At 46.0% G+C, this 16,994-nt stretch overlaps 2 protein-coding genes across 8 annotated transcripts in view; one reads left to right on the forward strand and one right to left on the reverse strand.

Annotated features, from left to right (window-relative positions):
• Window positions 1-16,994, forward strand: part of CDK16 (cyclin dependent kinase 16) — a 62,237-nt gene that overhangs the window by 20,701 nt on the left and 24,542 nt on the right. The window lies entirely within an intron of this gene.
• The window catches only part of LOC310696721 (uncharacterized protein), a 185,180-nt gene that overhangs the window by 6,076 nt on the left and 162,110 nt on the right, over window positions 1-16,994 (reverse strand). The window lies entirely within an intron of this gene.

Raw genomic sequence — 16,994 nt, forward strand, 5'->3', positions numbered from 1 at the left:
GGCCAAGTTATTCCCACGCGTATTAATAGAAGGATGAGTACCGTCCTTTGCGTGCCGCATGGAACCTCTCATTGCAGCAGGATTCTTTTCCTCCTTGCTCCTTGCTTTTCCTCCTTGCTCCTTTAAGGCAAGGGTGGGGGCTGGAGGGGGGCCCTTTACTGGCAGAGAGGGAATTCCTGGGGATTCACCCTTGCTTATCCATCAGCCCTGCCAGTAAGTACATTGACTACCTCTGCCCTCTCAGCCGTCCTAGCTTTTAGTTAGAAGGCTGTGAGAAGACCTGGCTTGCTGCTTGGGGTGCTGTGGTTTCTGTTCTTCAGCTGCGGGGTTTTGCCTGAGCTGGAGGTCCCTGAAGGGCCAAACTGGGAGGGGACAGCAGTGACAAATCCATGTATGCCTGAATATGAAAGGATGCAACCTTGACTAATGGGAACCTGGGTCCAATACATAAAAAGTACAGAAAAGGCGTTTGTGGCTCCAGCAACTAAGTGAATTTGGTTCTTGGCTGGCTCGACTTTCTTTCGTGGTTCAAAGGAATGGGTGTGAAGGAAGCCAATGCCTCTCAGCGCTTGCACTGCGCACTGGGGTTGGGGGAAAGGACTCTGGCTCAGACCTGCCTGCAGAGCCATCATGGTTCAATCCCCATACACCATTTGAAGTAATAAATAGAGTGTCAAACCAAGCGTGTGCAGAGTGCCACAGCAACACAGCCATGCTCCCAAGTCCGAGGGCATCATCTTCAGGCTGGTTTGAGGCCCAGCACCTCTTTTAAGTAGCTAACCTTTGGGGTGGCTGTGGGAAGGACTGAGAGTTCTTTCTCCTCCTCTGTCCAGGCTTCACACTCTGAGTCTTTGTCCAGGCTTGGTCTGTAGCAGCTTTATCAAAACCAGGGTGAAATTGCTGTACCCACAGCAGTGCAGCAAAATCACATTATGTTTATGATGCAACAGCAACACATTTGCATCAGTCTGAAGACTCCAATATTTTAAGAAAAATGTTACTGTGATTTTACAATATGATTTTTAAGTCTTGATTTTTGTAGTGGGATATATGCTTTTTTTGACCAAAATAAACTCAAAAGGGGCTTGAGAATTGTGTGGCCTAATAAGCCAGATCATGGCTGCATGGTTCTCATGATTAAAGGCTTGCATTCAGATCAGAATGTGGCAAGAAGGCCTATGGGAGAATAGTAGCCGTTGATGAGTTTTTGCTTCTGATGAGGACTAGTCAATTATTTGGCTATGTATTTCAAATCAATATTTGAACTCTGGTCCTGTGCATGTCTGCATAGCCTGGCTGGGGGGGCAGCTCTTCTCTGCCCTTCCTTTCCTACTTTTCCTTTTCTAGGCCTTCCTGCCTGATCTGCCTCTCTCTAGGATTTGAGAAACTCAGAAGATGGCAGCCAGAGACACTTGGAAATGTCAGCCCAGTCTGCAGCAGCTGTGAAAAAGGCAAATTCCATGCTAGAGATGATTAGTAAAGGGGCAGAAAGTCAAACTCCCACTTCAGTAATGTCCCCATGCAAATCCATGTTGCAGCCACTCTTGGAATCCTGTATACAGTTCTGTTTCCCGGCTTGTAGCATTCTAAAGGATATTGCACACCTGGAGGAGATGCAGAAAACAAAATGAGTGTGCTAAACCATTTGGGGCTTTTTAGATAAGAAAAAGGGTGAGTAAGGAAGTACATGTGGAGGTTTTTAACATTGTGTATTGTATGGAAAAAGACATTTCTCCATCTCTCCAAATACTAGCACTTGGGGTCCTCCAGTGAAATTGGGCAAGAGATTCAAGAGAGACAAAGTAAAATCTGTTTTTACTCAGTGCAATACATAATTAAGATGTGGAATTTGCTGCCACATGATGTAGTGATGGCTTTAAAAGGGGATGAGTTGAATTCAAGGGGACGCCTTATCCTACCCCAGGTTCTGGGGCAGAATAGCACAACGCCAGTTCCGAAGGAACAGCCGTGGGATTTTGCCTTCATGCTGTCTTGCAGGCTTCCCGGAGGAGTTGGGTTGGCCACTGGGGTAAATCAGATGCTGCCAACCTTTGGTCTGATCCGGCAAGGGGCCCTATTTGTCTGAGATATTAGGGCACCTCAGCCAATCTCCGTAAGCGTCCTTTATCCTTGTCACAAAATTCCTTATCATGTTGGCAATACTGTTTCCATTTGCAACAACTGAGCTTTTTCTGGGGAGGAAGTTTTCTTATTCCACACACTACCTTGGTCTTATGGACCCCTTCTTCCAGGCTGGACTGATTCAATGAAGTCACCCAATACAGGTATCTGTTAGGTTACCAACACCACCTTTGCTCCTACTGACTCAGGATCTGGCAATTCATCATGAATGCCGAGATCCAGGAAATGTCACCCACGGTAAATAAACACAGTGCATGACTTACTGTGTTGCTAAAAATGCTTAGGCTCAGATGTTTTTCCTCATGCTTTATTATTTTTTACATTCATATAATTATAGAGCTGGAAGGGACCCTGAAAACCATCAAGTCCAACTGTCTGCAATGCAGGAATCTCAGCTAAAGCCTCCATGACAGATGGCCATCCCACCTCTGCTTAAGAACCTCCAAGGAAGGAGAGTCCACCACCTCTCATGGGAATCCACTGTCAAACGACTCTTACTGTTCTTCCTAATGTTTAGTCTGAAGCCATTGGCTCAAGTCCCACCCTCCAGAACAGGAGAAAAGAAGCATGCTCCATGTAACAGCCCTTGAGATATTGGAATATGGCTGTCGTCTTCAGTCTCCTCTTTTCTGGGCTAAACATACCCAGCTCCTTCAAGCACTCCTCATAAGGCTTAGTTTTTAGATCCTTGAACATCTTGGTCGCCCTCCTCTGCACATGTTCCAGCCTGTCCTTCTTAAACTGTGGTGCCCAGAACTGGACACTTGGCTCCATATGTGATCTGACCAATGCAGAAGGAATTACCTCCCTTGATCTGAACACTAGACTTATGTTGATGCAGCTAAGAATAGCATTACCTTTTTTTGTTGCTGTATCACACAGCTGACTCGTGTTAAGCATGTGGTCTACTAGGACCCCTCGATCCTTTTCACATGTACTGCTAGTAAGCCAGGTGTCCCCTAGCCTATATTTGTGCATCTGGTTCTTCCTGCCTAAGTGCAGAACCTGACATTGGTCCCTTTTGGCATTCATTGTGTTAGTTTGAGCCCAGTGGCATTAGCTACCCCTCTCCATGTATTGTGGGAACACAGTGTCTTTGATGGATGATTACAATCCAGCTGTAAAAAAACTGTAGGTGTAGACTTTAATATGTTTGTATTCAGATTTCATTTTAAAACCAGGCTATTTTTAAAAAGTAATGCATATCACAGCTTTTTTTTTAAATGAAAGAATTGGTTTTCATTTACCCTGCTCACTCCCACACTCCAAAGGTCCGCTTCACGCATTGCAGAAGAAGTGGGTGCTCTGGTAAAAGGCTTTCCATGTGCCAGTAGGTCCCCTGAGGTGATTTTCACTGCATCTGAATCACAGAAGTGTGCGGCAGGGAGCTGGGACTAATGGTACTTCCCCCCTGTGCACATAGCGGGAGGGAAAAGTGGCGTAGCCATTGGCGGTGTCTGCTGTAAGGTGCGATGCAGCTCCTGTTGCCTGTCGATATCTTTTACCTTTATTTCACCTCTAGGTTTCTGAGCCTTTAAATATTATTATTATTCCAAGAATGAAATGGTTTCTGTAGTGATAAATTACTGAAATATAGTACTATGCTAAGACTGTGCTGATCCTGGTTAATTTGTCCCAATCACAGTGTTCTGTCTGATGGAAAAAATGGGGAAGTAGGTAGGGAGTGCATAATTCAAATTCTACATCAGACTGTTCTCCCCATGGCCTCACCAAGCTGCCAAAGGCTGGTTTGGGGTTTCTGAAACTGATGGTTGCAGTCAGGGCACACAGAGACAAGCATTTCCTCTGCTAAACAATGCCTAAGGCTGCCAGTTGGTGCAGCCTGGTAGTGGAAGATGGACCTTGATGTCCAACTGTGCCTCTGAAGATTTGGCCTTGTTTCGGGCTCCTGGGGAAAAGAGAAATCAACCTGCTTTCTCTTGTCAGGTTGTTCTCTTGGCAGAAGCTTGTCCAACCTTCTCCTGAATAACTCCAAGCGGGGGAGTTCTAGAACCTTCCTTGGCAGCTCTGTCCACTAAGGAGAGCTGCTCTGAAAGCAAGGAAAGAGCTCCCCCAGTTTTCAGTCTAGGGATGCAGCCTTGCAGTTTGTGAAGTGTAAACTATTTTTTCTGTCCTTTTGTCAGCGAACAGTAGGAATGACTTGTCCTCCTTTTTGACGCCAGAAGTGCCATTTAGGGAGGGGTGGCAGAGGACAGTTCCCTCCACCTTGTGTTTCAAACCTTGTGTGATGGTTCATCAGGAGTATTTAAGTCTGTGACCGTATCATTCATTCTACACACTGAGTGATGGTGCTCTAAAGAATTAAATAGGTGTGTGCATGGCATTCTATATTTACTCGTGCAAAAGATACAAATCCCATTCATAAGGAAACTTAGGACTGACCTCTTTTGAAAACACTGTTGAAGTTATGCTGTGTAAAAAGCCCACGCTCGTACAATGCACTGCTGGAGCTTCTTTTAATCTTGAATATATCTAAGCATGAGCCTTTCTGCCTTGCTCTGAATCTCATACTTCACCCCCAGAAAAACAAAACAAAACTTACCTTTTAAATACATAAGAAATGCCACCGTGTTTCCCCCCACTGGGCATTTGAGCTGAACATCCCCAGTTCCTTTGCCTGGCTGTAGAATTTGCCTTCTGCTCCCTCTCTGTACAGCACTTATTTATACATTTCTGTGCCACTCTTCCCCATCCAGCTGCAGGGCAGTGTCCAACAGGTGTAGCCAATATATGGCGGCCTCCATGTGTGGTGTCCTACTGCCCTGTCATCCCTGATTCTTGGTGCTGATGGGAGTTGCCAACCAGCAGCAACAGCAAAAGAGCACCAAGTTGGGGAAGGCTGACTTGCACTCTGCAAACTCTTTCAGGGCAGCATCTCTCAGCTCTTCTGGAACTTATTGAAAGCAGAGCAAGCTGCAAAAGGGAGATAGAACCAGTGGCCCCCTGTTGCAGCTGATTCACTCTTGGGTTTTTTATTTTCTCCTTGCCTGCCCCTCTGCTCTACCATGTATCATATGGAGGTCATATGTACAAAGTAGTCAGCGTCAGGTGAGACAAATGTGCTCAAAGGTAAGTTAGGAACTTGCTGTTCAGGACAATAAGTTGGCTCTCCTAGTAACTTGATGTCTACAACAGGAAAGTGAGCTTGGGTGGAATTCAGCGTCCTGCTCTTCCTACCATTCTGTCTGTTTAGGCATTTCTGCTTGCCAGATGGAAGGACCCCCTTGTGCCCTGTTCTGAGCGGTCTCCCAGCCCCAGGAACCCCATGTTGAAGGGGGGAGGAGGGAAGCCGGCTGTGCAAGTGGAAGTCCTGCCCTTGATGAGGAACTAACTTTCCACTAACAAAACCTGGAAGGGGATTTCTAATAAGGGAGACCATGTGGGGATTGTTCTGAGACATATTGGGGTGCGTGTGGACCATATGTAGAGCAAGCATGAGCCTTCTTACCTTTGATGATAACATGAGGATGTCGAGCCTCAAGCTCAAGGCCGCCTTCTCTTCTTTTTGCCTCCTTAATGAGTCAGTCCTTTTGACTGATGGGGCTGCCCAGATTTGCGTCAACAGCCTTCTTCTGTGTGCTTTATTTGGAAGCTGCTATTTTAGAAAGATTTTGAGGAACATTTGGTAAGCAGCGGTTCTCTGACAGGCAGGAAGAAATGCATGGGAAGTCCTGTGTAGATGTTGCAGTTTCTCAGAGAGCAGAGAAGGGCATGCACAGTAAAGGCAGAAGGTTTGGCTTCCTGCAAATGTCAGCTTTCATTTTTTAAAAAAAACCCTCAAGTTTCTAGCCGCAGTCCTGCTCCAAAATGTGTGGTCAATTCCTGCTGAAATCTCAGAAGCCAGAAAGGAAGCCAAACAATATTTTCAGGGGTTTGGAACTTCAGTGACCTGGATTGTTGCTTGTTGCTCGTGGCAAGTGAAAAAAACAAAATGAATTTTACAGAGTGGAGCAGGACTTTCTACTAGCTACTCAATGCTGGTAGTCAAAAACCTTCTACATGTCTAATCCGAGGCAGCAGACCTGCTCAAAACACAATGGGGTCAAACTAGCAATTTAAAAAAATGTCTGCCATTGCTCATCCCCCACCATTCAGCAGCACAGAATTGGTTCTGTGGGATATAAACATAAACATAAGGAGAAAATGAAATGAATATATCTCTCAGCAGAAAGAAACTGAGCAGTCTTTTCCATGCATCCCCCTTAATTGTCTTCCACAGGCCCAGCAATGCTGAGCAACGCCCCCCCCCCCCAGGATTTCACAGATACTGTACTGCAAACTTTTAACACTTGCTTGCATGCCGCTTCCTCCTGAGAAGCACCCCAGGGTGGCATCAGGACTAAACTGCAAGGCCGTGAAGTGATGATTTAAAAAAAATATTAGGCCCTTATCTGCCTGACAGGATGAAATTGTTGGCAGTAAAACTAAAGGGCCATTTCTCCACGTAGGGGAGTATTCAAAAATGGATTTCCGTACTGGCTGTCTAACTATGTTGTGCTGCATATCTAAATTCAGTCACAGATGACTTTAAAAAATAGATTAGTCAAATTCATAGCAAAGGATCAGCTGTGATAGTGAAATTGAACCTCTGTAGAAGGCAGTATATTGCTGAGCAGCAGATATTGAGACGCAGTCGAGGGGGCAGTCATAACCTTTGTGCCTTATCTTGCATCTGGGTGATCTTGTTCAGGAGAGATTGCTGAATTAGACAGACCTTGCTTTGATTCAGCAAGGCATTAATTAGATTTGTATATCTGCAAAATCTGTTTAAATGAAGGAATTATTTTTTTTTACCAGTTTTGGTTCTTTAATTGTGTGGAATTTAATTTTACCACCATGGGGTGCCAAACCTAACCATTTGGATGCTGCTATTTCACTCTCCAAACTAGAAGCAGAACTTCAGATTCCTGGAGGATGCAAACACAGCTGAGTGCACACTCTGGCAGACAAGTCCTGTCCCTGTTTAACTCCTTTAGACTAAAGTCTCTCCATCAAAGGGTCAAGGCTGCTTATCAGAAGACGGGCAGGAGACCAGACCTGTTAGTTGGATAACAGAGGGAAGGGATTCTCTGATCTGGGGAGAGGACTTCCCATACTTTTCTCTTAATGAGAGTCAGTGCCTGGAGTGTGGACGGTGGAAGGAAGCACTGCAACCCCAAGGATATATTTGGCCTCATGTGTAGCTACCGGTTGCTGATTTCTCGGGCCCAGCTTAGAGAAGATTAGGTATAAATAGGAAGTTTACTGGGCCAGGGCTGGGAGCGTCTGCTCAAGTGGGGTGGGGTGGTGGAACCAGCATGAGCCATGCCTGCACTGCAGATGCAGAACATCTTGGAATGTTTTTGTGTGCATTTTGAAGTTTTCCTTTTTCTCCGTGTTGAATTAGGGTGTCAGGGAAGCAAAAACATCTCTAGGTACCAGCATAAAGTTGTTGCATGACAGAGCAATTGGAGAATCCCAAGTGTTTGGTGAAGCTAAATATTGGAAACATTTGTCCTTAGTTGCACTGCCCATGTGCTCTTCTGATTTGGTCAGGCTACATGTATGGAGTGATGTATCAATGCTAGATGTGGACTGACCCCAGTGGGAATCAGCCAGAAGCAGGTCTCAAGTTCAGATGTCCTCCAGATGCTGTAATCCAGCAGCACCCAGAGAGCATCCCGTTGGTTACCTGGGCCCCACAGCAGAGGCTGGAGCTGGAGCAAGAGTGAGAGCCGCCTGGCTCACCTTTTCCACATGCTCCAGAGCCGCACGCTTTCCCGCTCTTCTGCCATGATGCAGCCTTCTTTGCCCACAAGGAGTAGTCATGCTGAATCATGTTTGGGATTCATGTCCATGTGTGATTTGAGGAGTAGAGTCGTCTGCAACAAGGTTATCTGCCCTTCTTTAAACTGTCTTGCTTCAGACAATTATTTCATTACTAAATAATTGTCCTGTTTATAAACTGAGCCAGTTCATAGTATAATTTATTCATTACATTTGTATCCCAGCCTGGCTTTCCAGCACTTGCAAGCACATATAGTATGCCCTTTTAAAATGTGACTCTTTTTTGGGGGGGGGGATGTTATTGGGTTGTTGTTTTTATTTTGATTATATATATTGCGAATTTTATGTTGATCTTTTCTGTGAACCACCTTGAGACCTTCGGGTATAGGACGGTATATAAATTCACTAAATAATAATAAATAATAAAATAATACTGTCTTCACAAGAAAAACCCCAAGAGTTCTGTGGCTGAACAGGAATTTGAACCCAGGTTGTCCTAGGCCAGATCCAGCCTTGTCCAGTTCTGAAATGCTTTGTTCACAGGACTCTGAAAATTTTGCCTAAAAGTTCTCTGGTTTTGTGTGTGCAAGCAAGAGGGCTAGAAGCTTGCTTTTAATGAAAAGAAAGCTGAAATTATGGAAATGCTGCTTTCTATAGGCTTCCCAGGCTTGGAGCTGTATGTGCTGCTGTGAGGGTGCTAGCACAGTAGTTTCATATACCATGTGGGTGGAAGGTTGATCAGTGTCAGGATGATATGTGGGTGCTTGCCGAGATAACAGCCCGCGATTCCAGCCAGTCTTTACAAGATTTATTAAGTCCCAAACTATGCACAAGCATGTCTGCCTCAGTCGCTATCAGTTGCCAGAAGTGGCTCGCGCCTGTTCCCCTTCCAGCAGAGAAGCTCCCTTTCCTCCTCTCCTTACGTGAAAACCTAAGCATCAGAGGCTGTTCCTTTCTCTGCTATACCAGCCTTTGGATCTCATTTTCTGTGTTTCCTGACAGCCCCTTCTCCTCTCCCTCAAGTGCAGGTGTACATTCCGGTCTCTCCCCCCTTCTCTGCCAGTCGATCCCTGACAACCAGGGTCTCCTGGTGGATCTCTGGGCAATTTGTCTAACTCTAGTAATATCAACATCCTCCCTGCTGCAAAAGGCTGCTGAAAATAATAAAAGTTCAGGGGAAACCAGGAGCAGATTTTTCTGTTTCTGATCGTGAAAACAAATTACTGGGCCAAGGTGCCTTCAGAATTGCTCTCTTCCTGAGTTCTAAGTGCATGTCTGCCCTAAGCCATTGTTTGACATTTGGCTCCTCTTGGTGGAAATTTGAGTCTTTGGGGTGTAGAAGCAGATCCCACCAGCTTGAACTCTGCCGACCCCTAGATGAAGGACAGCCTTGCTGCAGATCTGTTTCTTTTTCAAAAAACCAAATGACTGCAGCAAGGGGAGATCTTATGAGAGACAGGGAGACTAGGAGGAAACATTTTAAGAGAGTGGAAGAGTTTGTGTGGCTTGATGGCAGTACAACTGGAAGAGCAGATGCCCCAGATAGCACTACAACGGGGCATAAAGCCAGAAGGACCAGAGCTCAGTGGCAGAGAATCCCGTCAATCCCATTCATTTCCTGGTAGGGGCTGTGAAAGGCCCCCGCCTGTGACCCAGGAGAGCCACTGCCAGGCACTGTAGACCAGGGATGGCAAAGCTGTGACCTTTGGATGTTGGTTGGACTCCGACTCCCACCCCCCTTGACCATTGTCCCTCCTGGCTGGGGCTGATGGGAGTTGGAGTCCAATTGCAGTCAGTACTGAGCTTCGTTCTGCGATGCTCTGACTCTGCATGAGGCGCGTGCTCTCGAGGCGCATTGCTCTCCGCTTCCTGTGATTGCCACTGGGGGCCACGGGGGCTCCCCCCACCCCCTGTCCCAGTCCTGTTTAACACAGAGTGACAGACCAGCCTGCATCCACCGCTTGCTGCCTCCTTCATGGCCCTAGGCGCCCAGCTTGTCACATCGCACTGGCTCGGCCGTGCCGGCCTGGCAGAGAGAGAGCCCAGGGCGACTTAGTGGGGGGGGGGGTTAAGACGCAGCAGATACCACCAGCCCTTCATACCCTCAGCCTCTGGTGGAAGGTGTGTTGCCGGTAGAGGGAGGGAATGAGCGCTGATCCTGGTTTCAAGGTTCCATCGTGTTCTGCCAGCCTCACCGCCATTGTTTTAAACGTCAAGGATACCCAGAAATAATAATAATAATAATAATAATAATAATAATAATAATAATAATAATAATAATAATAATTTTTATTTATATCCCGCCCTCCCCAGCCAAAGCCGGGCTCAGGGCGGCTAACAACAATAAAGGTTAGAGGTTGGGAAAATGTAATTGACCACAGTACACACATAATGTTTGTGCCATTTGTCTCGAAGGCTGGACAATATCCATAGCTTCTGTCCTTGAAATTCAATCAATCCATTCAAATTATACTCAGAGGAGGGCTGTACATTGCTAAGGTTTCAGAACAAAAAAGCCATGCTTTTGTCTTGATCAGCATCAAAAACCCAGCCGTGGAAGGACGCACACATTGCACTGCATTTCTTTGCATTTCTTTTAGTGTCTATTTTGTTAAGCTGCCTTGTGAGACCTTTGTCCTAAAAGGCAGAACATAAGTATTTAAAATAAATAAGATGTTTATATTGTTAGCAGTGAGTGTGTGTGTGTGTGTGTGTGTGTGTCTGTGTCTGTGTCTGTGTCTCTGTGTGTCTACTCAGCAGAAAGGCAGAAGGATTTATTTATCAAAAGTATTTATATACAGCTTATTCATTAAGAAAACTAGAGCAGTTTACAACAATTGTACATAAAAAATCAGAAATCAGTGTTGTGGAAAGGTCTGCTCTTAGTTTCCTGCATAAGCCTGATGGAATGGAAAAGTTTCCAGCAAGTTTTAGTAGTCAGAAATATGCTAAATACCACTATGAACAGCCATTTGACAGAAAGCCAAAGAGGAACAGAGAGGGAACCATGGATATTCCAAGACCAACTTGTTTCTCACTTCCCTTGTATTCCAACTTGAGTTTGTCTCTCTTTTGTACTTAAACTTGTTGACTTTTGCCTGCATAGCATTGTATTCTTCCCATTCTTGCTTTATTGTACATTGCTTTTTAGACTGCATTTTTAATGCTTGTGAATGGCCTAACAGTTATTGGTGGTATATATAGAATAGAATAGAATAGATTCTTTATTGTCATTACACAAGTGCAACATTGCACAAGTGCAACGAAATTGGATGCCATCCCTTAAAAACAACAAAAGCAAAACAACAGCAACAACCAAACAAACCACCTTCCAACCACACCCACACCCACACCCATCAAACTCCCAGGTCACACTATCGAGTTACAGCATTCAAAAAGGCCACAGCTCTTGGATAGAAACTGTTTTTCAGTCTATTTGTCTTTGACTTGATGTTTCTATATCTCCTGCCAGAAGGCAGTAGTGCAAACAGACTGTATCCCGGGTGAGATGAATCCTGCAGGATGTTATTTGCTTTCCTAAGACAACGGGAACCGTACAGTTCTTCCAAAGATGGGAGAGGATGACCAATAATCCTTTGGGCTGTGGTTATGACCTTCTGGAGCACCTTCCTCTCCCTAGCTGTACAACTGGAGAACCAAGCACAAATACAGTATGTAAGAATGCTCTCTATGGAGCCTCGGTAGAAGGACACCAGCAGTCTCTCACTCAGATTGTTCTTCTTTAAAAGTCTGAGGAAATAAATTCTCTGCTGGGCCTTCTTCACCAGAGCAGTGGTATGTGCGCTCCAAGTCATGCCCTGATCGATAGCTACTCCCAAAAACCTGAATTCCGCCACCCTCTCCACCCGTTCCCCGTTGATATACAAGGGCTGAATGTCCGCCTTTTTTTCCCTGTAATCCACCACCAATTCCTTGGTCTTAGCCGTATTAAGAGCCAGATTGTTCTCTCCACACCAAACACAGAGCCGCTCCACCTCGTCCCGATAGGCGGACTCATCCCCTCCTGAAATGAGCCCTACCACCGTAGTGTCATCAGCAAACTTGATGATTTTGTTGCTGGAATAGATGGCTGTACAGTCATACGTATAGAGAGTGTAGAGCAGGGGACTCAACACACAACCCTGTGGTGAGCCGGTGTTAAGGCTAAGGGCTGTGGACATGTGTGACCCTACTCTAACCCTCTGGGAACGTTCTGACAAAAAATCCAAAACCCAGAGACAGGTGGAGTTGGAGAGTCCAATCGCCTCTAGCTTGGACACCAGTCTATGGGGGAGGATAGTGTTAAAAGCAGAGCTAAAATCCACAAACAGCAGCCTCACATAACTCCCCGGCTGCTCCAGATGGGACAGAGCAGCATGGAGAGTGGTATTGATGGCGTCTTCTGAGAGACACTTGGGGCTAACTCTATGGAAAAGCAAAAGTGTCAGGATATTTCTGCACAAAATAGAAACGCTAAATTTGGTGCTCACATAAGAAGACAATCTTCTTATTTGTAGGGGGAAACATCCTGGAAGTGGGGCATTTTTTTCTGCTTTGCCAGCGGAGCATACACCATAGCCATGGAGGCTCAGTCTGGAAGTAGACAATGCAAAAAACAGGGTAAAGCTGTCAGGTATACCCCCAGCACCCCTGGAAATTGTGCCATTGGCCACCAGTCGCGAACTCTGCTTGTGACCACATGCTGACCCCACACCAAGGTGGCAAATGAACTCCCAGTGCTGGGAACACCCCCCTAGTGCACACCCTTGCATCAGCGCGCGCGCGCACACACACACACACGATGTGATGCCCAAGGGCCTCTGCTTCATCAGCCCCAGCGGCACAACCAGCACTAGGACCTTGAGAGGTGCCTCTGATGTCCTAAGTTAGTCTTTGCAACCATTTGGAGCTGTGTCTTTCACCACAGGCTGGAATAGGTGCTGATGTTTATCTCCTTGCTGCCAAAACTTTCACCTGCTGATGTCTGCTCATCAGGCTGCAGTTTAAGGAGTAAAAGCAGGCCTCTCTTTTACAGTCAGTAAACAACATGGGCTGGAGTGCAGTTAATAAACCATGGGCACTATTCAGCCACCATTTTTCTCTGGCAGAAGAGGATTCTCACCCTCCCTCTGTGCATGCCCTGTACCACACCCAAACCTGCTCTGGAAGGTTGAGGGGACCTCCAGAACAGATGGGGCAGGGGGAGGAGAGAGGGAGAATATTACGTTTCCCACCATCTTCTTAGCACTATATTGATTGCAGCTCCTCTCAGTTTTTTGTGGCGCTATGGGTTAAACCACAGAGCCTAGGGCTTGCCAAGCAGAAGGTTGGCGGTTCGACTCCCCCCAATGACGGGGTGAGCTCTCGTTGCTCGGTCCCTGCTCTGCCAACCTAGCAGTTCGAAAGCACGCCAGTACAAGTAGATAAATAGGTACCACTCCTGTGGGAAGGTAAACGGCGTTTCCGTTCGCTGCTCTGGTTCGCCAGAAGTGGCTTAGTCATGCTGGCCACATGACCCGGAAACTGTATGCCGGCTCCCTCGGCCAATAAAGCGAGATGAGCGCCAGAACCCCAGAGTCGTCCATGACTGGACCTAACAGTCAGGGGTCCCTTTACCTTTAACAACTACAAGGCTGTTGAATTCCTCACTAACTGCAATACAGTCATACCTTGGGTTGAAGTAGCTTCGGGTGATGCATTTTTGGGTTGTGCCCCGCGGCGACCCGGAAGTAACGGAGCGTGTTACTTCCGGATTTTGCTGCTTGCGCATGCACAGACGCTCAAAATGACATCACGCGCATGTGCGGAAGTGGCAAAACGCGACCTGTGCAGATGCGCAGTCATGACCTACATTCTACTCAGGATGCGAACAGGGCTCCGGAACAGAACACACTGTAGCTGAATAATGGGCTGTTTTGGACGGGGGAGGCTGACAGCCAGGTTGTCAACATCTGCTGTTGCAAGGACAGTAAGTGCACGTGGTTTCTTTTATTGATATTGACAGTAGCAATTTGAGTCCCTAGTGAATGAACCATGTCCATAATGACGGCCATTGTCCAGTGTTAGAAACTGAGATATGGAAGCTTGGAGCTAAATGGCACTCTTATAAGAAAAAACTGCTCCCAAGAGCCCGTAGAGAGTCCTTATGTAGGTTCTCTATCGGTAGGAGAAAATAGCAAAGGCCAGCCAGAGAATATTGAGAAGCAAAGCGACAAGTAAGCCTGATCTTTATTAAACTGTTGCAATAGGGTGCTCAGACCCCCAAGCAGGAGGGAGGAGAAACCCAGAACATTGGTGTGCAAGCCCTTATATAGATTTTGAAATTGCCCACCATGTAGCCCAAGACCACCCCCCAAAACATCATACATACATCACAGAAGGAGGCGGTCAACAGCAGAGGAGGTGGTCTACAACAGAAATCCTGTTTGCCAGCGTACCTGATAATGGTCACTGATTGCATTACCTGGGCAGTCTGGCCATTCCTTTGTGTAAATACTCAGTTCCTGAATCCAGGTCACAGGCTCACCCATTTCATACACAAATACGCCCTTAAGACAGGATTTGTGAGCAAAGAGACAATGGGGAGGTTTTCCCATTTCCTTCCTCTTTGCAGATAAACATTTGAGGTAAATTTGGGAGAGTCAAAATGGTTTCAGGACTATTTTCCTGTATTGTTTAAGACATGTGGTTTATATATTTATGTATGTGTTTGCCTAGTACATTTATGAACATTTATTTTATATCTTAGACCTTATAATTCTCATAACAGCATCTTAAATTGATATTATGGGCGCAACAACACACTTTTTAGAACAAGAATACAAAGCTGAAAGTGAATGAACTGCAGCTAAAATCTTATGTTCATTTTTCACATGGTCTAGTGTCCTTCCCCTGCCCACCCCCCTGATATTCTTAAGAGGGTCTCTTCTCCAGTCTTCAGAGAGTGGCCGGAAGTGGGAAGGCAGAAAAAGGTCCTCCTTTCTTTCCACTCTGCAGTTTTAATCTGAAATGTTAGGCACAGTACTGTGTCCGGAGCTCAGAAACTGCTCACGCTAATGAAATTCCTGGTAGCAAAATGTGCCCAGACCAAGGGGAGTTTCACACACTGCTGGCGTCTCATGAGAGTTCTGGTCATTCAGAATAACTGCAGTCTGGATCCAAGACTTCCCAGTGCTGCAGGGTTGGGTGAAATTGTCACAGCTGCTGGTGAGCCTCTGACTTGCACCTCTCTCAGTTGTGTCCGTGTGTGTTACAGTTGAAGAACCTGACCCCAAGCAGACCATCACCTGTGTTTTTCTTAAGCTGCCTTTGGATTCCATCTGTCAACTGAATACCCAGACTGGGCGGTTTCCTCGCACACTCTCCGGCTCCTGGGGCTATATTTAAACCCACCATTCATTATGGAAAGGCTCAAGAGGCAGATGAAAGCAAGAATACCCAAAAATACAGCTTGTGACCAAACGAGGCTAGTTCAAGCCTCCAATGAAATCATTTTCCTTCTCTTCTTTGTTATGACTGGCTCTTTGTGTGTATGATGAGCATGGACACACACCCTCCAAATTATGCACTTGGAATGAATTATGCTTAATGGTGTCGCTAGCCAATTGGCCCTGGGGCAAAATTTCTTCCCAGCTCCAAATATGGTGATAAGCATAAAATAAAACCCATCCTTCTACAAAAGGAAGGGTTTGGGTCACCCCTCTCTCTCCCCCTGTGTCTCATTTCCCCCCAAATCTAGAGTAAACTCCTCAAATGTGAATATGTGCAGCCTTGGGAATTTTTGATGCCTCAGAGCAGTGGATTTCAGATTTTCTCTTTTTGGGGGGGAACACTTTCCTTTTGTCAGCCTGGGACCCCAAATCTGCTATGGAGCCCCTGTATGTTGCAGAGGATTCTGGGGAGTGTTTGAGGCTGCACATTCCGTTCTCTGAGGCCTCCTCAAGCTCTACATGAGCAGAGAGCACGTAGTATTCGTATCCCCACTGCTTCTGTGAAAGGGCCATAGCTCAACCCCCAGCCTCTCCAAATGGGAAATGGAAATGTCCCCTGCCTGAAAGTGTTGGGAATCCTGAGCTTGAGCGCAAGTGGCCGGACTCGGATTTAGCAGCTGGAGCTGTGTGGTCCTGGGCAAGCTGTCCTTCAAGCAGTTACTAATCTTCTTGAGGAACCTCTTATCAGCTTTCTTTGCAACCTTGCTTGAAAGAAAAGCTTGGGAGAAATTGAGTGACAGACTGGGTTTTCAGCTACGCAACTGAAACAGCAAATTAAAAGGCAAAAGTTGCCTTTCATAAATATATCCATTTCCAGGTGCTTCTTTGCTCCCAGATTATGCTGCAATCCTATCCTATTTTACCTGGCAGTAAACCCCATTGAATTCAGTAGAGCTTATTTCTTTGTAGAGGCGGTTAGGATTGTGCTGTTAAGGGTCCTGCAGTTGGGCATTCTCCGGGGGCGGGGGGGGGGGCACCACAGCTGTGGAAACTTCCCCCTCCTTACCTGCATTCCAGAAACATGTGCAGACCTTTTCTTTATTTTTCCAGGCATCTGATCGATAGTTTTCTTAACTTTGTAAAATTCCTTCCCCACATACTTCCAGAGACTTTTTACTTTTAGTTCTTTCACTGTAGTCACCATAGTACACAACTCGAGACATAAATATTTTACATGCCTAAAAATACAGTTTAAGAAGCAGATGCATTTTGAACATGAGTAGCACGTGAGATGGCTCTTCAAAGGACCCAGGAGTCCCCTCCCCTTGAAGTATTCAGGATCCACAGTGCACTCTTGTGTCCCTGGATTAGCCCCCTGCCCACGTGTGTTATTGACTGCATATATGCAGACTTTTAAGTGGGTGTTTTTTTAGCAATGAAATATTTTATGGGCCACCTTGTAGGCAAAGAAGCAGAATTAAAATGATGAATACAGGGTGATTCATAATGAAGTATACTGTATATGCATACATTTTGCTACATCTGGCTTATCCTACATTAAGAGTGGATTGGGGTTAGGATTTGTATCTTGCCCTGTGGACTGGCATTTCCCCGTCCCCATTCCATGTCAAGTGG

This window comes from Podarcis liolepis, assembly GCF_965112155.1.
Source record: "Podarcis liolepis genome assembly, chromosome: 17".
Classification (NCBI taxonomy): Eukaryota; Metazoa; Chordata; class Lepidosauria; order Squamata; family Lacertidae; genus Podarcis; species Podarcis liolepis.